This window comes from Anolis sagrei, chromosome 4 (assembly GCF_037176765.1).
Source record: "Anolis sagrei isolate rAnoSag1 chromosome 4, rAnoSag1.mat, whole genome shotgun sequence".
Taxonomy (NCBI): Eukaryota; Metazoa; Chordata; class Lepidosauria; order Squamata; family Dactyloidae; genus Anolis; species Anolis sagrei.
In genome coordinates, this window is record NC_090024.1 from 100,318,240 (window position 1) to 100,341,785 (window position 23,546).

Below are 23,546 nucleotides of genomic sequence, written 5' to 3' on the forward strand. Positions count from 1 at the left end.
CTGGCTTTGTTCCACTGTAATCCTTGTACAAACAAATCATTGTCCATGTTGCAAACTGGTCAGACCAGGTAATGCATTTCATGCAGGGAGTAGCTTCCACCCACTTCCCTTCCTCACCCACTCTCACAAATTGCCAAAACATGGAATGTTTCAAGCCACTTTTGGAAGGAAAGCTAAGCAACCCAAATGAATCAAAGAGATTTACAGAGGGGAAATGTTCTTTATACTTCTCTAATTGGATAGACACATCAGCCTTTGTTAGAGCACCTCACCAAATCATGTGTTGTTTACTGAAGCATGGGCTGGAAGATTTCATTGACATTCTTTCAGGGGTCACCAAAAACCTTTTCCCATTGAAATTAAAAATGTGGTTGTCTTTAAAGAGCTATTTAAAATAAGCACCATTTGGATTTAACTCATATCAGAGACCTGTATTATTTCGGACTGTTGTCTTTCCTTTAGAAAGTTGAATATGCCTTTACTAATAATTACTTTTTTCTTTTCGAATTAACTTTAGATAAATGTCAATTGTCACCTCTTTTTGTCATCCCTGCTCCTGCAACTTTAACCGCAGTTTGATCCACAAACATTAGCAAGTAACTGTTCTTACCTGAAATCCATTTGAAAGCTATATCACTGATTCCTACATATCAAATTATTTGTCTTTAGCAGTCTTTCTACAAAGCTTGTCACAAGCAAAGCATAACATTTTTGCTCATTTTTCTTTCTGTACTCATCTTTTTGAACACTTCATGTTGAGATTGAGTAACTTCAAGTTGTTTCAATTTATGGCAACTCCCAGATGAGCCTACGAAAGTGGTTTCCTGGCAAGACTGGTTCAGAGGTGGGTTTGCCTTTGCTTCTTCTGTGGCTAAGAATGTGTTTCCATGACTGAACAGGGACTCAAACCCTAATCTCCACAGTCATAGTCCAAGGTTCAAACAACTACACCAGTGGTACCCAACCTTTGGTCCTCCAGGTATTTGGGACACCAACACCCAGAAGCTCAGTCAACTGTCAGGAATTCTGGGAGTTGAAGCTCAAAATTCCTGGAGAACAAAATATTGGGAATCACTGTAATACATCATGCTGATTCTCATATACCCATCTTTTTGTTCAACCCTGCAAAATAAGACATAATGCCACTGACTCAAGGAGGACTTCAATGTGATAGAAAACCATAAATATTTGACACAGAAATAACAGCTAGACATCAAACATTTTCTGTCTGTAACATATATTTTGAAACATCCTCAGAACTAGGTGCTTATCTTTAGATCTGAATCAACTATCTACAAGTCCAGACTGGGTATCCTTTACTCAAAATGCTTTGGACCAGAAGTGCTTTCAGAGTTTATATAAAGTTTGTTTTAAAAACTTAGAAATTAATTTCCCAGCACACCATCAGATGAGGAGTAAAATCAAGCATGATACTAAAACAACATTGACAGAAAGCGTTAGGTTTTAATTACCAGTGATAATTCTTTAATTCAAAAGTCTAATTCATGATGTGCAGTGGTTTTCAACATGTGGGTCCCCAGGTGTTTTGGCCTACAAATCCCAGTGAGTTTACCAGCTGTTCGGATTTCTGGGAGTTGAAGGCCAAAACATCTGGGGACCCACAGGTTGAAAACCTCTGTGTTAAAGCATCTCCTTTGCATGTCAGGGAGCCTTTCAGCTCAATCTTAGCAGCTCCAGTCTGAGCTAAAAGAACTTCTGTCTGAATCCCTAAGAGTCTGGCTCTCTATAAGCTTCCAATGTGACTGCATTTAGTATTTATTTGTAACATACCTGAAAAAGTGTTGAACACTAATTAAAAAGTTTGCCTAAAAATAAAATCACACATTGCTAATTACATTAGCAATAGGTTTCCATGTTTGATATGACTCTGCAACCATCTAAATTGTGTCTCCAGGAGAAGACAAAAGAATTTCTGGCTGTTCATTTCTAGAGATTACACCACTGTTTCATTATTTTTCAAACAAAATCAGAACAATCACCGAGAAAATACAAGGGGACTCAGACTAGATAATAAAATCATATAAATCCCTGTAAAAATCAGTGGACACATAGCAGTTCCATACTAAAAGTCTAACATGGAAGAACCCATTGCAGCTACACGGACAGCTGTAGTAACTGTAAAATCATGCTGGTTTATTCCTCTGTGGCTCCTCCAACAAATGGATGGTCAATTTTATCCCACTCCACCACAAGCATTTTTGCAATCATTATCCACAAGAGGTAACAGTTCTTCCCCTCAGTCTACTAGTCTATTAAACTTGATATCTTAGGTCACACCACACTTTTTAACAATGGAATTTTTGAATACAATTTGAACTGCATTTTGAATTTGAATTGATATTTTCTTTGCATTATTGATCATTAATGTCCTGCAATTCTCAAATCTCTTACTCTGCTGTCTTCCACTAAGCTTTGAACAGATTACTAGCAATAGAATTAATAGTATGAGAAACACACTGCATATTTTGGTAGCAAATGTGGTATTCCATGGGTAAGTAAAATAATACATTTAGTGTAATGAAGACTTCCATCAGATATCCAAACTCACCAGTCTTACAGATGATTTATAGTACATATGATCATTCTGCTGCAGGACTCTTTTTCTAAGGCATGTTTATATTTAGGTTTCCAAGATCCACTGCAACAGAATTACTGTAAGTGGCTATTGCAGCGACTGAGGGTAGGAAATTCTTTTCAGTAGGCTCTCTGTTTTCCATGATTAAACACTTCGGTCTGTGTAAGATGAAGTGGATGACTATTTCTCAAGGACTAAGCTAAGCATCTTAAAGGAGTAAGCAGATGATGAAAAGGAGTTCTCACCAGATGTTTCCACAACAATCACAGCAGCTAGGTCCTTGTATGTTCACGTACCCAGGCCCAGTTTCCTCTGCTTGGAATCAGCTATTCGAGATTCTTCAGAAACCAAATACTGATGTTTTCATTGTCCAAAAGATTATTAAAGTTTTTTGCACCTCACTGTTAAAAAATAATCCTTCACTATATCACTCGTTTACACTATGTTTATAAGGATATGAAATCATTGTCACTCATCCAGGTTTAGAAGGATCACATCTGACATGGTGAAGAAAATGCTCTAACATAACTGCCTATATTCATCCAAGTGTCGTATAGTCAGGTGCGAGTTTTTATATTACAGGAGTAGTGTGGTGTTCATTCCCAGATGGTTCTACTCAAGACAGTAACATCTGATCACAAGGGAAATGGGGAAATGATGATCCCACATACAATGCTGATATGAGAAACAGTCAAGCCATCACACACAATTTTCTGGAAGTCAGGTGTAACCCAGAGCTGCATGGGACAGATTAACTTGACTGTCACACCACTCCAGTAAAATCTGAGGGTACGAACTGTGAAAGAATCATCCCACAACCCAGTTTTTCTAGTAACCAGATAATCACAATGGTTGTATGGGCGATGCAGATCCCTCACAATAGTTGTACAATGCAGACTCATCAGTAAGCTTTGAATTTCATGAGAATGAGTACAGCCTACACTTTTTGCTGGAATGGAAAAGGATACAATTGAGGACTCCTGAATAAGCTTCACCTATAGCATAGATCCAGATCCAGACATCAGTAAGTCAACGTGCTGCTGGTTGACAGAAACTATTCACCCACCTCATCGGCTAGACAGTACAGGAAGAAACAGATGCTCCTGTTACTTTATAGGTGGGACAAAGCCATCTGACTCCAAGTACAGCATGATCTTATTGCCTACACACTGCATATGACAAGCACATCGCCCATGTCTATCACATAGCCCATGGCACCTGGCGCCCATTCAAAGCCACCTACAGTTGTGACAATCAATGTTAGCAGTGTAATGCCACTAATGAAACAATCATTAATAGAAAAAAACGAGGGAGGGTGGTCAAGGAGGCCAACAAATTAATAATATTATGGAGGACATTGCTTATGGACCAGGAGCAGGCTTGAGTGAAATCTCTGCTTGCCAGTGGCCCTATATCAGGTATGGGCAAATCCAGGCCCAGGGGCTGGATGCGGCCCCTTGAGCTCTTTTCTCAGGCCCTCCTCTCTCTTAACATTATATCCTTCCTTCTTTCTTTCTTTCCTTCCTTCCTCCTTCCCTACTTCCCTCCTTCCTTCCTTCAACCCTTTCATCCCTCCTTTTTCCCTCTCTTTCTCCTTCTTTTGCTTTTGTCAATCCTTCCTTCTCTCTTTCCTCCCCACTACCTTCCCTACCTTCATTTTCTTCCATCTTTCTCTTCCTCCCTTCCTTCCTTTCATCCTGGGGGATGTTTAGCTAGGAGAAGAGAAGGTAGAGAGGGAACATGAGAACCATGTTTCAAGATTTCGAAGGGTGTCCCATTGAAGAGAAGAGGGAAAACTGACTTTCTGCTGCTCAAGAGACCAGGGCACAAGGGAGCAATGGTTTCAAATGGCAGGGAAAGAGCTATGACTGAAAAGATTAGGAAGAACTTCCTGAGAGTAAGAGCTGTTGAAGAGCGACATAGGTGGGGGTCTCCTTTTCTGGAGACTTTTCCACAGAGGCTGTCTATTGGGATTGCCTTGATTGTGCCTTATTGCATGGCGCGGGTTCAGGCCTGTAGCAAGGGGGTGGTTTTAGGGGTTCAACCCCCCCCCCCGAAATGTTTCAGATTTTTTTAAAAAAACTGGTTTACTTATGAATTTTAACTGGTTAACCAAATCCCCGTGCTAAGTCTATGAGATGCAAAAAATTAAGAGTCCCTCCAGAACTGTAAGCACTATCTCAAGCAAATATTGACAATTTATTCACACTGTCATTACTTGCAGCAATAGCCGATGTAGTGAAGCAACCAAGTTGGGTGTGTGTGTGTTGAATGCTCTCATTAAGGAGGCCAGACTTGGTGGAGGTGGTTGACAGGGGTGGAGCTGCAGGCTATGGAAGGTTGCTCTGCCCCCTGCTGTGCTCTTTGCTTCAGCGTGAGCTAGGAGGCAGGCTTCAACCCCACTCCCACCCCAAATTTTCAACCCTCCCAGAAATTTTCAACCCCCCCCCCCCCAAATTGTCAACCCTCCCCGGAATTTTTTTCTGGCTACGGCCCTGCACGGGTTGGACTGGATAACCCTTGGGGGTCTCTTCCAGCTCTCGGATTCTAGGATTCTATATCAGGAGGAGGCAATACAGGGTCTAATGGATATGCTTTTTTTCTCCTGTTCACCATCTCATCCTGACCAAGGCCAACCCTTTGGGGATCCAAACATTTCCCATATTTTCTTCACTTTCTGCCTCCAAAAGAGAAGAGAAAGGGGAGGAAAGGGCAGGGAGGGAGCTTGGGAAAAACCCCTTTCCTCCCACCCTGCTCTGGCCCACCATGAGGCCCCTAAGTTAGAAAGTATGCCCATTCCTGCACTATATGATTGAAAAAATTCTGAACAGACTGAGATAACCTCTGAAAGTTCTCTGAAATGCCTTCAGAGACATATAATGGAATAGCGGAGACCTTCCAAACTGTGACATAATTTCATCTATGAATAACCAGTATGTCTCAGCCCAACCTCCTGGTGCAAATTTCCATTATTCAAGCAGAGGCAGTAATAAAAGTTAGTCAAATGGTACATTTTCTGCAAATAAGTGCTAAAATGAACACTGCAAAGAATCATATAGCAATATCTGACATAGTGATGGTTTGGGTATGCAGCCACATCAAGGACTTATCTGAAGCTGGAGAGTTATCCTTTGAGTGATATATGATTACACAGGAAGTTGACAGAAGGTGCCAGATGTTTAGACAATTCAAACTGTTTCAAAGCAAACACACCAAAAATGCAATTTCTTTCTTTCACCAAGTTCTGCCTCCCCCCATCTTTGAGCACAGTTATATTTCATCCGCCATGTGTGCTAAATGTTTGCATAGAGCTTAGTTTCCAATAAATGTGTCACTCCACAAAACTCAATGCATTTGTACATTTCTTTTGTCTTTGATAGGAAAGGCCAAGTGTAGCTCTCCAGATTTCTTTGGTCTACAATGCCCATCTACTCTAGCCAGCATAGTCAATGGTGAGAGATTATGAGAAAAATGGGATTTAGCCTGGCAACTAACAATGGGATCTAGCATACTGCTTCAGCCATTCCTAAAATAATAGCACAGTTTAGCAAAGGAACAGTATTCTTTGCCTTGCACATATCACAGGACTCCTTTTGGACCAAAGTCTTATTTGGTCTAGAGAAGGAGTGTCAAACCCTTTTTCACCAAAGAACCCATCAGCCTTGGGGGGACGCATGGCTCAAGAGCAGTACGTGCGAAAAAGATCTTGGGGTCCTTGTGGATGACAAGTTAAACGTGAGCCAACGAAGTGATGCGGCAGAAAAAAAAAGCCAATGGGATTTTGGTCTGCCTCAATAGGAGTATAGTGCCTAGATCCAAGGGAGTCATGCTGCCCCTCTATTCTGCCTCGGTTAGACGACACCTGGAATATTGTGTCCAATTCTGAGTACCACAATTGAAGAGAAATATTGACAAGCTGGAATGTGTCCAGAGGAGGGCAACTAAAATGATCAAGAGTCTGGAGAACAAGTCCTATGAGGAGCAGCTTAAAGAACTGGGCATGTTTAGCCTGAAGAAGAGAAGGCTGAGAAGCGACGTGATAGCCATGTATAAATATGTGAGAAGAAGTCATAAGGAGGAGGGAGCGAACTTGTTTTCTGCTGCCTAGGATGCGGAACAATGGCTTCAAACTGCAAGGAGATTGAACATTAGGAAGAACTTCCTGACTGTGAGAGCTGTTCAACAGTGGAACTCTCTGCCCTGGAGTGTGGTAGAGGCTCCTTCTTTGGAAGCTTTTAAACAGAGGCAGGATGGCCATCTGTTGGAGGTGCTTTGAATGCAATTTTCCTGCTTATTGGCAGGGGGTTGGACTGGACGGCCCATGAGGTCTCTTCCAACTCTGTGATTCTATGATTCTATGATTATGGTTGCCTTCAAAGGGTCAGTTGTAATTATATGGCTGTATAAATGTAACTATGCTGCCCTGGCATCGAAAGCCTTGCTGGCCACATAAAATGACATGGCGGGCCAGATTCGGCTTGTGGGCCTTGCATCTGACACATGTGATTTAGGAAATCATTCATGCTATACAATTAAACCCCTATGATTCCACTCTAACATCTTATGAAATCCTATCACTGGCAAGTTAGGGAGGGTCATTCAGACTTCTCAGCCAGAGAGAGCTCAAATGTCTCATCAAATTACAAAACCACAGGATTCTTGTTGTCATGACAACTAAAGTAGAATCATGATGCTATAATTATAGAGTATGAAGGGCCTTAGAATTCTGTTCCCATAACAACCAGTCACATGGCTTTGATAAGCACACAAGCAGAACCTGAGAGCAAATCCTTTCCCATTGTTGTCTCCAAGCAACTGGCATCCACAGGCATGGTGATCCTGCATTGAACTCACTGCCATTATGAGATCCTCCATGACAGAAACCTCTTTTAAGGAGAAAATGACCTCATGGCTGTCTGGGAGGAGAGAACATTCTTTAGACAAAGTGCTTGGTCAAGTCAAAATTGCTATGGTTTGTCAAAGGTCTGGAAATTCTTTCTACTTTCCATAGGGGTAGCTGTGCTAGTCGGTGGCAACTAAAACTTTAAAAATCAATAAATATATTTTTCTTGAGCTATATAGCCCACTTTGAGGTTATCTATATGAGCCACATAATGCAGGAGCAGGCCAGAGTGGTAATATTCCAGACTGGCCCCAGAGGCAGCTAGACCATCCACGTCTGCCCTACTGCAATGGCATGATGGAATCCCAACTCTCCAGTCACGCTGAACCCAGTTTGGCCCCTTACTTTTGCTTTTGGTTGTCACTTCAGTATGGCCCATAGAGCTCCAATGAGCCCCTGGCCATTGCTAAACATCTTTGCCAATGTCAACAAAGACACCATGCAACCAGAGGTGGCCCAAGGTAATTTTCAACGGTAAGCAAACAGTATTTTGGCACCGCACCCCCCAACCAATTGCTGATATATATTTTCTGTTAGTCGTGGGAGTTCTGTGTGCCATATTTGGTTCAATTCCATCATTGGTGGAGTTCAGAATGCTCTTTGATTGTAGGTGAACTATACATCCCAGTAACTACAACTTGCATATGTGAAGGTCTATTTTCCCCCAAGAACGCCTCAAAAATGCCCCAGGGCAAAATCAACTATACTGCAAATGCTTACTTTGCGTAATGGGTTGAGCTGCCCCTGCATGCAACTTTGAGATCGCGGGTGGGAGAAGTTCCAAACCAATTCATAACAAATGTGGGGTGCAAAACCAGGCTAACTAATTTTACTCTGCAATGGGGGCTGGAAGCTCTGGAGTTCATGTAGACACCCAGAAAATACTTCTGGTCCACTTCGGGTTTAGGCCATGGGAACATACCTTTCATCAGATGCAGGAATCTCAAGTATATATCCTTCAAGATCTGCTGGGGAGGCTCTGCTCTCAGTCCCACCCCCTTCATAAGTGCGATTGGTGGGAACAAAAGACAGGGCCTTCTCAGTGGTGGCCCTTCAGCTGTGGAACTCCCTCTCCAGTGACATTAGATTGGCCCCATCCCTCTTGATCTTCAGGAAAAGGCTAAAGACATGGCTTTGCACACAAGCATTCAGGGAATAGGGTAATTGATTTTAACCTTGCAGTTTGAATTCTATCCATGGGAAAACTTGAAACTTGGAAATTATGATCCGCTACTTTGTTATGTTTTTATCTGTTTTGTTGTTTTATACGTGTTAACTGTTTATATGTTTTAATTGTTTACAATTTAATGTGGTATGTTTAGGTTATTTCTACGATAAGGCATTGAATTTTTGCCACAGTTTGTAAAGCCGCGCTGAGTCCCCTTCGGGGTGAGCAGGGTGGGGTATAAATAAAGTAAATAAAGAAATAAATACATTTTTATTGTTATTTGTGTTTACTCCCTATGTGATCTAAGGCTTTGGCAGAAGAAAATAGCTTCCATTTCTTTTAAAAGGATCGAAGGGGGCTAATCAAGTTGGCTGCCTTCCTTCCCTGATATTTCAAAAGCTGACAGATTTGTTCTCATTCTGTTAGGCACCAGAATACCCTCCCACCCTCTCAGTGTAAGAATTTATCATCCATTAAAGACAATGTTTTATGACATCTTCCACTGCCTAATGCTGAACCAATGTCTTGGGAGCAGTCCATCTGCAGCAAATATACGGACATACTTGCCCTTAACCTGGAGACAAGATTTATCCTCCTTCCCTTGATTTGTTTCTTTTCACCTCTCAGAAACCCTCAATTTTTAAAAAAATGGTATTGTACTTTTGCTCCATCCAGTGCAGAGGTTATGTCTTAATTGGGCATGATGGAAGTGTCAAGTTGTTGGAGCGAACCTGGAATAGGTGCGCTGCTGCTTCAAGTTGTGCTACTAGCATTCATGCCAGCAAAGCATCAAAAACAAAAGGCCTTTAATGAATGTGCAGTCTTGCAAAGCCTCTGCCTGGCAAAGCAAACCTCCTGACTCAAATGTGATGTCTGTTTCTGTTATGGCAGACACTTTGGGAAGTGTTTTGACAGCCACTGTTGCATGGTTAATTTGCAATTGTTCGGCAATTGCTTTTAATGCACTACAAAAATCACAAAGGTGTATATTCTGGTAGAGAACGTGCCAGTTTCTGTCAACGTCTGCTCAGCCAATTAGATAAGTTGACCATTGGCCCTGAAAACAGGATACAGGCTCTGGTAAATGAGCGCAGAACTTGCAAAAATTCCCTCCAGAATCCCCCGGGAAGCCCTGATCATGTTGCCTAGAGCACTATGCGAATTGTAATCCTAAATTGTCAGTGCTCCAAGTGTGGTGTCCATTCTCCATCTTAAAACACATGGTACCGGTCTAAAGCTAAAGGTAAGGGTTTCCCCTTGACATTAAGTCTAGTCATGTGTGGGGGTGGTGCTCATCTCCATTTCTAGGCCAAACGAGCTAGGATTGTCTATAGACACCCCCCAAGGTAATGAGGCCAGCATGACTGCATGGAGTGCCATTATCTTCCCGCCAAAGTGGTACTTATTGATCTACTCACATTTGCATGTTTTTGAACTGCTAGATTGGCAGAAGATGGGGCTAACAGCAGGAGCTCACCCCACTCCCCCGATTCGAACCACCGACTTTTTGATCAGCAAGTTCAATAGCGCAGCAGTTTTACCCACTGGTACCAGACTAGAATCCAAAAAAGACCAACAGGACCATTTATCCCTATACATAATTGAAACCCCCACCATCCCAACATCTTTTCTCATAAGGAGTTTACATTGACATAAACAGTACTGACTGCTTGATTTACCATTACAGCAAAAATGGATCTGGAATACAATTTCTCAAATTCTCCTAAGCCAGTGGCCAATGGTGAAAACTGACAGCTCTGGGAGTTGTAAGTCAATGAAGTATCTTTTACAAATTCTGGAAATCAGTTAACCTACCCTGCCCCCTTTAGAAACAGGCCACATGGGATCATGCACAAGTCTCCCTCAAGCCAAAGACTGTGCCAACAATGCTGGCTTTGCTCTGTAGTTTGGGCTAACAAGGATCAACAAAGGGATCAAGAGAGACCTGGCATGATGAGAGAAGGGGGGTGACACCAACTGAACTTGATGAATGTGTAGGACTCTTAAAAAAAAGATTCCTCATATAGGAGCTACTTCTGAATAGCATTAGTTCCTCTGTTTAGCCTGAATAAACCATCCATAGCAAAATATACCATCCTGTTTACTTCACACAGTGAAACTGCAGCATGAAAAACAGGCAAAGGTAAATTACATTGCCTTTTGATTGTAATGAAACTAAGTGCAACCTATGAGCATAATCCAGGCAAAACTGAGCATTACTATATCTCAATTATTTCAAAAGAAAATCCTTTGGACCAGTTTTCCTTGGTTGGATTGTTCTATTTGTTAATGCAGAAAATTGGGAGGGATTCACCCAGCTAAGATGCGTATACCGGTATTTCCTCTTTTTCTTTCTTTCTGAAGTTCTTCAAAGGATAAGAATTAGAAAATGTTCCAGGACTAGAATCAAACTTCTGCCAGGAAAGATTTCAAAATGTACATTCTGCCCCAAGTCTTCATATTCCGGCTTGCCTCTGGCAGGAATTGAATCAATCTGTTCTTTTGAACTGAAACCTGTCCATCTGGAAATCTCGATCATGTGAGTTGGTGCAGAAATGTTTACAAAAGGAAAAAAAGATATATTTCTGTGGTCTCTAATATATGTGCATGTAGTGGGAAAGGCAAAACAACAAAGCAGACTCTTAAATACAGTACAGTATGCACCTCGTACCAGCAGAACTAGTACCTGGAGTTTAACCTACGAATAAAACATGCCCTTCTTTAGGAATTTTCTAGGTCCTCTAGGTGATTCTATGGCAGGCCTACACAAGCTGTGGCCTTCCAGGTATTTTGGGCTTTTAGCTCCCAGTATTCCTGACTACTGAGCAAGCTGACTAGGGCTTCTGGGAGTTGGGAGTCCCAAACACCTGGAGGCTCGTAAGCTAGGCCTGTTCTATGGTATGCTTTTACCACAGATGCCTGTCTAGAAATTTTCTAGGTCCTCCAAGGGAACACAATGGTAACTTCTGCTGGAAATTGTTCATTTCAATAGTTTACTATTACTCATGACTTCCTGTTTCCACTGTAAATTCAGGAACATATCCCCATGGATACGGGGGTTGTATGGTATAACAGTCTGGATCCATTAAGCTGCACAGAGTGACGAAGCCTGTCCCAAGAGGGCTACTTCATTCGACAGAAAGAAGTAGATATGACCCAAGAAGGATGATAAATGCATATATGTCTGCTTTGCCATTTATTACATGAGATATACCCACTCGTATCATATGCTGACACCTCTGTACTTCAGCCAAAGCTTAAAATCTCAAAGGTGTTGATTTCATTCCTGTTACATCCTACTTAGCCTTGCATTTACCACTCAAAAATGGCCAATCTACATCAGAGGAACAGAATGATTCGGTGGACTTCTCCTTATTTGAAAGTGTACGTGCAAAAAAAGTGTTATTGCCCCTAAATCTAAAGATGCAGTGAGGTAATGCCAAAAATAAAGAACTAATTCCTTGTTCACTGAAATCCATGGCATTTTGAATAGTGGAACTGGAATGTATCCAACTTGAACAAGACTTTGCAAAAGTTATGGATTATTTGATCTCATGTGGAACACATGAGACTGTGCATACATAGAAATATCAATACTTGAAATGTTATATTAATGGGACAGTTGAAATCATCGGGGAAATAACTTTGCCAACCACTTGTATAATCAAATGCCAACCAAGACATTCCATTAGATGGAATTGGCTCTGGTTTAGAGTTGGATAGATCAAGATTTAATCAATTTTCCCAAATCAATCTGATTATTTGCTCAGATCAATGGACTGGAAAATTATCTTAAGAGGCGGAGCAACAACCTTTCTTTGAAGGCATATGGTGCTTGTACAATTTCTTTGGTACAAGAGGTGTCACAAGGATCCATATCAGTATGCCTTGAAGGCCATTCCCCTCTTAAGAGAGCTATCTTGACAGTGCTGGCTGAGTCCAGTACATTCAGAGATCGTTGTTAATTGTTTAGACTTTCAACTTGCATAAAAGAGCTAGAGTTCTGTTTGATCAGTGTTATTTGTTTCTGGCCTAGGTTGTTTCTATTGCAACAAACCACACCTTTGCTTGCAGTGGTTGCTACTTCATATAGTTCCACCTGGACAACTTATCCCTTAGGTCAACTTTGCACTTAACCAACTACAGTTGACCCTCCACATTTATGTATTTAACTTGTGTAGATTTGTTTGTGTATTTGATTAATATTTCCACGCTATGAATCACTAGGCCAACTTCCACCAGAAATTTACCATAGAGTTGTATTGCAGAACCTAGAGATTCCTTGAGAAGTGTACTTTCAGGTAAAAATAATAGTTTTTAATCCAACTTCACAAGAGTCTTGTCCCGGCAAACATGGGAGTAACTTCCTTACAGAGGAATAGATTTATTCACAATTCATTCACATATGATAACTCCTATATACAGCATCCTGAGGAGTGTGTGGCTTGCAGCTGGACCATGTTCCCATAGAGATATTTATATAAATCTGTGACACCCTTCACATAGCAGGTGCTTCCTGATCCACCAGTTCTTCATTATGTTCTTCTAGCCCAGTGGTTCTCAACCTGGGGTCCCCAGATGTTTTTGGCCTACAACTCCCAGAAATCCCAGTCAGTTTACCAGCTATTAGGGTTTCTGGGAGTTGAAGGCCAAAAACATCTGGGCACCCCAGGTTAAGAACCACTGTTCTAGCCCTTTTCTGGATTAATGCCATAATAAAGGGCACTAGTTGTGGATACATCACCAAAATGGGGTCTCAACAGAACTAGGCTTGCTGCTAAACTGGATGACATATAGTTCCAGGGCAACTAGGGGAAGACTACTGGTAAACATGAAGTAGCCCCTTGGGTGTACAGTGACAATGTATCATAGCCATAGGCTGTTATCTCAATGTGTCAGGTTCTGTTTGGTTATCATTCACAACCAAGAAGATAATTGGAACGCAGTTCCTCTGAGAGGTGGCTAACAAATCTCTACAACTCAAAATGTGTCAGCATCCCAATTTTTTTGGCCCAAAACATCTCCAGTTTTGCCTAGTGACAATAACTGGGTAGAAATACTTTGAGGAAAGATGCTGAATGAAGGAAGAGTTAACACTGTGCGGTCAAGTTCAAGCACTTTTAAGATGATTACAAGCAACTACAGAGATGAGGCTTCAAAATCCAACTTCAACACATGACGGAAAGGACAGGATGCTCTAATAGACTCTGTCAATACAGTGCATTGTTTTGGTGAAGTTCTGAGTTGCCACAAGAAACCCTGCAGTTGTGTGTTGCCATCACGATCAATAATTTGTTTAGAAATCAGTTTGTCAGAGGGACTGACTCATCTTGAGAAGAACATGACAGCTGAACTCCCTGTGACCTGGTAATTATTCAAATGCCTGTGAAAAGCTACTGTGCCTCACATATTCTAGAGACTCGCTGGAGTCTTTATTCAAGGTTCTATGAATAGAATTCCCAAAAGCACGTTTGAGCAAACCACAGCACATCACTGTCCCTGCCAGACACCACCAAAGTCGCTTTCAAAATCATATTTATGTCCATGGTGGGAAGGAGCTTTTGACTAAAACAAGACATGCTATAATTTTTCTTGATGCTCTTTAATCCATTTCTCTTCAACTGTTGTGCCAAACATCTACAAATAGAAAATGTCATTCCTAAGGTAGATCACACAAGCGATACCACTGCTGTTTTTTTAAGGCAAAAAAAAAAAAACCAGAAAGAAGAAAGACAAGTATTAAAAAATCAAAAAGAAGGTAGTTACTAATGGAGTCTAAGCCTGGGGAGCATACAAAGACCCCCCAGCTAACATGACCAGTGTCCATGATGGTGGGAGGATTCTTGGAGTAGTTGTCCAAAAGTAATTTTTTTTCAAGCTCTACCCTGTATCAGATAAAGTGTTTACAATAACTGCTCAAACTGTTCTTCCATCTTAGCCTCCAGAAGTCTAAGACTTGTAACTGCAAAGTTACATATCTGCTTTTGGTCAACTTTGGTTATTTGGGGGTGCTGATTAAGAAAACTGCATTAGATGGACCACATCAGCCCTAGTTTCTGATACAGAACATATGCCATCTAATAGTTGCCATCTGCTCACCCATAGAAAACCACATTTAATAATCTAGAGCTGATGTAATAGTAGTACTCTTTCATGAGTAGTCAGCCTCTCTTTTCCTGACATTTCCTGGCACTATAAGAGGGTTTCGCAAGACCAGTCACTCTTGTTGCCATGTGGTTTTGAGGCAACAATGTAGTAATGGTAAGACTGAAGACCATATTTTTGTACTGGTGATCCAGAAACCACAGGTTGGGAACCACTGCATTAGATAAAGGTCCTTATGTTTTTGGCTTGCGGTAACTAAATTCTTCATTTTGCCTATAGATAGGCAGCCCTTTGAATGCTCAGATTACTAAGGCTTGTGGACCATGGCTTGTGCAAAAACCTGAGACGCTTCTATGTGACACTTCCATAAGTGGCCAATGCTAATCAGTGCTTTAGGTACGGCATTTGGCCAGTTTACCTTGGAACCCCCAGTTCACAAGATGCATGTTTCGGAGCCATTGTGTGAAGTGCCCAGAAGTTTACCAGGCAAACAATAAATCCATTACTATCTGCATTCAATACTGTCTACAAATGAAACTCAGGTGATTCAAGGGAAAAAAATCTCTCCTGTGCAATGTAAATATTTATTTAAGGCAGAGCCTAGTACATTTGTGCTGGAGGTAGGGAAGGGAGCATGAGCCAAAAAAGGTAGTATGTTAATTAAATGGGGAAAAGGTATGTTTGCATTCATACAACTATTCTACCCCTTGAAAGTCTCCATTCCAAGTGCGTAACCCATCCCATTTGGAGTTATGGATGTGAAAACTAAGAGATTAATATTGTTCAGTGTTGGGCAATTATTATTGACAGCTGTTCCAGAAATTATGTCCACAGTAAAAAAAAAAATGTAATTGTCATATCTCATAGACCCATCTACTGTGTCCTCTAGTATAGTACATCCAATTATAAATTCAAGCAAGTCTGACCATATGCAGCAATCATTCTTCTCCTGCCCAACCATAGCATAATTTCCCCTAGGAGATCTTTTGGACCTTATAGGATTCATGCTGCAGACTATCCAGCACATGTAGAACATACAGCCACAAAATGCCTTCTTTCTTTAGTATTTTGGACCTACATATTCTCTTGAATGCCAGTTGGAAAGAACTCTTCGCCATGTTCTTTCTACCTGGATAATGGCAAAAGTTATTCAATGTCTATGCCTTTGTCCAAAATGGGAAGCACTTCACATTGGGAGGTACAGATCAGTGTAAACTGCTTTCAAAGACAAGAATGGACATGTGTTTTTTTTCTTTCAAATATTCATTGCATTGACCATAGAGAGTCTGGACAGTATAGCATTTCAGTGTGTTTTGTGTGCGTGTTGTCAGGGTGTGTTTGGTCTTTTTGCAGAAAAGACTGCAAATGGTTTTGTGTGCAAAAACCATTGTTCTTTGTGCAAGATATATTTTGAATTGCAAATATTATATTTTGCAAAAGCAATGTTTTTGTGAAAGAGCCAAAAAATAACACACGAGAGCTCACCATTTTTCCCCAATGGGCTGTTTTGAGATCCTCTTTCTTGTTATGAATAAAAAACCTTTACAAATATTATGTTTACGTCCCTAAGCAACATACCATTACAAAAATAATGATTAAAAATAATAATCCTGGCTCCATTTTATACTGCAAGCTTATTAGAAAACAACTAAACGCAGGTATGTGCCAAGATCTTAATTCTTGATTCCTAAAGCAAATAAGACCCATAGTTTCTATTTGTCAGTGATGGGTTTCTGTTGCAATTGTTGGCTTTCCCTTTGTAGCTCTGTCTCAACTTACAATGCTCGAGAAAATGCTGGTTGTGAAAGACATTGGTCTTACCTGTGCTGTGTTAATTTCCAGCAGTAAAAGATGTGTTTCTCCTCTCTTTCACCCTGGTAGGCAGGAATGGTACAGAGCTTTGAGGAGCTCTCTCTAGTGAGAGCAACTCTTGGTTAGGCTAGTCGAATAGTCAGCTAATGCTCCAAAAAACAGTAGTATTCAACAAGATAAAACAAATAAAAACAAAGGAAGGCACAGAGGAACAAATGGGGCTTTACAATGCTGACAGCTAGTAATGCAATGAGCCAACGCCAGCAGTAACCGATGAGCCTTTATGCTAGATGAGGAAGATGTTCATCTTTCATTGCTGGAGATCAATATGTCTGTTTCTTTCCCAGCAATAAAAAGCTTAACATCCTGAAACATACCAGAGCTCACTATATCAAGGATATGTAAACCAAACTGCTTGTGTTTGAGGTATAAACTATTACTAACAGTCTGTTGAACACCTAATTGCCCATTGAGGTTTGGAAAGAGGCAAAGGCATCTGACTCCCAGCACTTCACAAAGGTAAGATTGACTTCCAGGTGGTTGTCTTATGACAGGTGTCCAGAAGAGGGGCCATAGTGGCAAGAGCCACTAATGTAACAGCAATTTACAGCAATTTCCCAAGTAATAAGGGCCCCAAAAATGTGTAGCATGAGGTGATTCAGGTCTTAAGCCTGAATCACCACATGGTATTGATTGAAAATATTCTTTTTTATGAACTGTAGCTGGAGGCAAAAAGTAAGAGAATTAAACAGGAGAGACTCCTTCATTGACTGTAGATAAATTTGGAACCCCCTGGTATCTTTGGGCAGAGACAAAAGATTATTTATTTTATTTTATTTGGAACATTTATACCCAATCTTATCTCGACCTCCAAGGAGGGACTCAGGATGGATACCAACAGGCAGCAATTTGATGTTGAAACAATAAAACGCATCATAAAATACAATCAAATGCCTAAAAAATAAGTATCAATATACATTAAAACAGTTTGCCAGGTTAAAATGTTATCCAAATCCATCTAAATTACGGTCCAATAAAATCTCATCATTGCCAGCAAAATCAATCCGATCTGCAAGCTCTTGCTGCCATAACCAGGATTTAGTTTCTTCCTGAAGGTCAAGAGGGAGGGGGCAGATCCAACCTCCTTAGGGAGGGAGTTCCACAGCTGAGGGGCTACCACAGAGAAGGCCCTGTCTCTGGTTCTCACCAAACGCGACTGCGATGGCGGTACAAAAGCAGGGCCTCCTCGGATGATCTTAAAGTCCTCGATGGCTCATAGGGGAGACACGTTTGGACAGGTAAACTGGAAAGATGCTGCTAACAGCATATTTCTTTGATAACATTTTTAAAAGGCACCTTCTCCAATGGACCATTGCTTTCAGTAGCACTGGTTCAGAGATTTACTGGGATATCTTGCTCCATGAAGCTTTAAGATTGCTTACTAGTCTAAAACACATGTTGTGTATTCTGCTATCAATCAAAATAAAATCTGATCCCCAAACTAGAAACTATTAGTTCACACATTATCAAATGGTGGTATTAACCACAGACACTCCACCTGATAAACAATGTAGATTCAACACTGTGTACGACTCTGAGGGCTGGTGCTCATCTCCAGTGTTGGGAGAAGAACATAAATGCCTGATATTCAACAAATACTTTAACCAAAATTGATGAGCCCATATAAATGCATAGATACACCCCATGTAGACAGGAGCTGTTTCTGAAATTATATCTGATTTTATATGACAAAAATTATCAGGCATTTTAAAACCCTCTAATTCTATGGCAACAGGTTATTGTTATCCTTTTCTAAGGCTGAGGACATTCTAGAATGAATAAACTATAATGAGCTAAATGAGTAGAATATCCATGTTTGTCTGGAATATCAATATGTAAAGAGATCTGAGAGAATGAACTTGGCAGGCTTTTGTATCTTAAGTCTACTTCTTCAGAGGTATTGACTAAACGATCTTAACAAACTAATACTTGCTAGGGTTATCCTGTTATAGAATAGCAGAGGGAGACATTTCTTCTAGAAATATCTGTCAAAGAAAAACAAATCAACAGAACTTTGCTACATATATATCTATATCTATATCTGTAGTAAAGGTAAAGGTATTCCCCTGACATTAAATCTAGTCATGTACGACTCTGGGGGCTGGTGCTCATCTCCATTTCTAATCAGAAGAGCCAGTGTTGTCTGTAGACACCTTCAAGGTCATGTGGCTACCATGACAGTATGAAGCTCCGCTACCTTCCCCCTGGGCTGTACCTATTGATCTACTCATATTTGCATGTTTTCGAACCGCTAGGTTAGCAGAAGCTGGACCTAACAGCAGGAGCTCACCCCACTCACCGGATTCGAACCACCAACCTTTTGGTCACCAAGTTCAGCAGCTCAGCAGTTTAACCCACTGTGCCACCAGCGGGCCCAGTACAGTCCTTTAAATCTGAATGTGTGTCCTAGCAGAGAGCATGGTGTACACTGTTGAATTAATGCTGTTTGACACAACTTTAACTGCTATTGTTCAATGCTATGGAATCCTGAAAATTGTAATTGGGAAGGCACCAACACTCTGGCAAAGAAGACTAAATACCTTGTAAAACTACAACACCCATGATTCCATAGTATTGAGCGAGGGCAGCTAAAGTGGTGTCAAGCTGCGTTAATTCTACAATGTAGATATACTCTGTGGTTCCGTACCCAAATTCAGCTCAGCTTTGGAAACCCATCAGAAACCATGGCCAAGTCAAACTCTCCCAAGCAGAGGTAGAGGCAATAGAAAAGCTCCTTTGAATAAATCTTGCCAAGAAATCCTACTCAGAAATTGCTCTAAAGAACACAACACCCATGGGTCAGCTCAAAGGATGTAAGCAGGAAGTTGCTGCAAGCTATATTTCAGAGGATGGAACCACGAAAACCACATCTGAATATTCCTTGCCCAAGAAAACCCTATGAAATTTGTGGGGTCATCGAAAGTTGTTAGGCAACATTAAGGCACACATATACCCACTGAATAATCTGATAACAGCAATAGGGACAAAGATATAACCACTGTGCTTGAACACTAAAGAAATGCAGGTTTCAGGAATTCTTGGACAAGTACTAAAAAACTGAACAAGCAAGGTTAGGTCTGAATTTTACCTAGAGCTATGCCAAGGACCACAAAGCCAAGGACTAAGAATGTGAGGTAATTCTTATTTAAAATGCAACTATTTAGACTAGTTAACACATTCCGGCTATTGTTCTCAGCAATCCCCCTGAGGGGTTCTGGCCATGGGGGAGAAGCAACTCTTCCAAGGAACAAGACTGATTATGTGTTCCTTCAAAGCAGGGGGTTGGGCTAGATTGCTCTTGTAGACTCTTCCATCTCTATGACCCTATGATTATTTCAGAGACTTCAAGAGTGCTGAAAATGTATTTATTTATTTATTTATTTATTTATTTATTTATTATGACATTTACATGCTGCCCTTCTCACCCTGAAGGGGACTACAAGGTATATATACCGGTTCTGGCCCTACTTACCTCTCCGAACGCATCTCCTCCTATGAACTGACTAGGACACTAAGATCATCTGGGGAGGCCCTGCTCTCGGTCCTGCCTGCATCACAGGCATGCTTGGTGGGGACGAGAGACAGGGCTTTCTCAGTGGTGGCCCCTCGGCTGTGGAACGCCCTGCCTGCAGATATCAGATTGGCCCCCTCCCTGCTGGCGTTTTGGAGGAAAGTGAAGACCTGGCTGTTTGCACAAGCATTTGATTAAACAGTGTAATTGAACATAGGAATACGGAATAATGGATGATGAGACTGGATTCTGATTTTTCTGTTGAGGCGCTAATGATTGTTATACTGATGTTAATGATTTATGTGATAATTGTTTTTAATTGCCCTATACTTGTTTTGTGATATTTTGTACTGATGTTGTTCACCGCTTTGAGTTGCGTAAGGGCTGAGAAAAGCGGTATAGAAATAAAGTAAATAATACATAAATAAATATTAGCATAGTACAATATTAGTTTTAAATATTGCTATATTGTACTATATCAATTATACTGTAACATTATTAGTAATATTACATGTAATATAATCCTTCTGAAATGTGAGTGTAAGTGTATACATTCAACTCGAGTCTCAATCTTATGGATAACTGTATGAATTTCTTAGTTTTCTTAAACAAGAAATACTCAGAGATTATTTTCCCAGTTCCTTTCTCTGAAATCAAATATTCATCGGCAGTCTCCCATTCAAGTACTAATGAGGTCTGATCCTACATAGTTTCCAATATCAGATGGGATCTGGAGCCTTTGGGATATTTGTAAATTCATAACCTTTTTTTTCTGCAGAGAGCTTCTCCTTGGCAGAATATATCTATACTTCTTATTCTCTTCCCTAGATAGGCAGTTCTCCTTTTGGGTAGGAGGCTGTCTTCCAAGAAATAGTCTACTAGGACTCCCTGTATTTCCATCCAGGGACTTGGCTGCCTTGGGGGACTGGGCTGTTAACCTGAAGTCCTTATGTGTTGATTTAAATCTCTCACAAAATAGCCTGTTGAAACCTATGTACCCATACTACATTGAGTGAGGGTTAACAGGCAACTTGTCAAAGCCTGCTGCCCAGGCAGCTGGAGGAACTGTTTTTTTCCTTATTTTCTAGTACAGTGGTTCTCAACCTTCCTAATGCTGTGATCCCTTAATACAGTTTCTCATGTTGTTGTGACCCCCAACCATAAAATTATTTTCATTGCTACTTCATAACTGTAATTTTGCTCTTGTTATGACTCATAATGTAAATATCTGATATGCAGGATGTATTTTCATTCACTGGACCAAATTTGGCACAAATATCTGATACACCCACATCTGAATACTGGTGGGGTTGGGGGTGGGTGGGTTTGATTTTGTCATTTGGGAGTTGTAGTTGCTGAGATTTATAGTTCACCTACAATCAAAGAGCATTCTGGAACCCACTAATGATGGAATTGAACCAAACTTGGCACACCGAACTTCCATGACCAACAGAAAATACTGTGTTTTCTAATGGGTTTGGTGACCCCTCTGACACCCCCCTGTGACCTCCCCCCCCCCCCCCGGGTTGGGACCCCGGTTGAGAAACGCTGTTCTAGTAAAACCGAGGGAGTGACTGCAGTAGGTCATGTCAGGCAACTAGAAGACTACTCCTGAGTAAAAATGCTTGTTGCCACTCCTAAGTAGCTGCAGATGGTCATGAGAAGGGAGGAGTATCAGCTCCAACTATTGGCTGTCAGGTTTGGAAGTAGAAAGGCTAGGAAGTCACACCTACTCATAAGTAAAGACTATTCTTGAGCAGACAGGCTTGTGAACTGCTGAAGGTTTAGTTACTCATGGGAAGAGATGAGCAGCAGCCCTAGCTGTAGGCTGGGATCATCTTCAATGGTAGAGGAAGAGAAAAAAACTTGAGTTGCCTCAATGAGGTCTCCTATGTACCTGATCCAGTACACAAGCTGAGAGTGCTTACAACTCAAGCAAGGTTTGAGCCCACTGCTTTTCTTGTCTGAGCTGAAGGAAGGGACTTCAGTCCCCCAACATGCCCGGACAGTTTCCTCCTTTTGGGTCTACATGGCATTGATAGCAGGGGTGATGTCTTCTCTTTAGTCCCATTCCTGGTAATGCAAGGATGCTACATAGTGACTACACTTCCCCTCATCTGCTAGCCCAGCATGGATCCCCTTCCCTTTCTTCGCTGAGCAAAGCAAAGCTCTTGATTTGCCTGGTTTAGTCTGCCTCATAGGACATGAGGCAATAATGGCAACTGGCCTTGCTATGAGTTGCTCTCACCAGACAGAGCCGTGGCGCAGCTAGTTAGTAGCCAGCTGCATTAAATCGCTACTGACTGAGGGGTCATGAGTTTGAAGCCTGACCAGGTTGGAGTAAGCTCCTGACCATTAATAGTCTAGCTTGCTGCTGACCTATGCAGCCCAAAAGACAGTTGCATCTGTCAAGTAGGAAATGTAGGTACCGCTTTATGTGGGGAGCCTAATTTAACTAATTTACGGCACCATAAAACCTTCCAACAGCATGCGTAAGAATGAGGAAGTACTCCATCAGGGACTCGGTGTCACAAGTGGATGGAGAAGAGGCAGCTCCCCCGGTGGCCGGAATCAAGCATACTCTCATGAAGCCAGAAAGCTGAAATGTTAAACTGCCTCTGTGGCTGTCTCTGTCTATATATGTTGTATGTCTATGGCATTGAATGTTTGCCATGTATATGTGCATGGTAATCCACCCTAAGTCCCCTGCAGGGTGAGAATATAAGGCAGAATATAAATACTGTAAATAAATAAATAAAATAAAATGTGGTGCTCCTCACAGGCCTATGTCATTCCTGCCTGTTGGGGCAAGAAGAAAGCGTAACTATATCCTGATGTTCAGCCTTTCACTGACGTGAAATGACTCGACTTCTCTCAGATGCTAGAATAACTCTGTGTAGAAAACACTAGCTTTTGCTTTTGTGTTTTGCCGATCAGATGAACAAGGGATAATGTTTACGAGGCAGCCAGGAGTGGCCAACAGAAAAGACTAGCGATGTAAAATGCAAAACAGCATAATATATTATTTCCCTGGGGCAAGCTTATGTAACCTGCCACCTACCAAGGCCAATGCAGTAGCATTCAACCAATATTTCAGAAAAGAGAATGCAGGTCCACAAACACTACTGGAACTGAGCAAGAAAGATGCAACACAGGCTAAAATGAATTCTCTACCTCTGATCTATCTATCATGGTTACAGTGTTATTTTATTGTTACTGTTGCAGTTTTATTACTTTCATGTGAGACAGAACACACAGCGAAGCTACAGGTTTTACTCTTAGGAGTATTATTTTTCAAGATATCTGCATACTGTATTTTAACAGAATATCTTTCCCGTTATCTTCCTATGATCTTTGGTTATGAGGTCCATTTTTCTGTTATGTAACTTGG

At 41.2% G+C, this 23,546-nt stretch overlaps 1 protein-coding gene across 1 annotated transcript in view; it reads right to left on the reverse strand.

Annotated features, from left to right (window-relative positions):
* Window positions 1-23,546, reverse strand: part of BASP1 (brain abundant membrane attached signal protein 1) — a 102,429-nt gene that overhangs the window by 56,934 nt on the left and 21,949 nt on the right. The gene's annotated exons all lie outside the window — the stretch shown is intronic.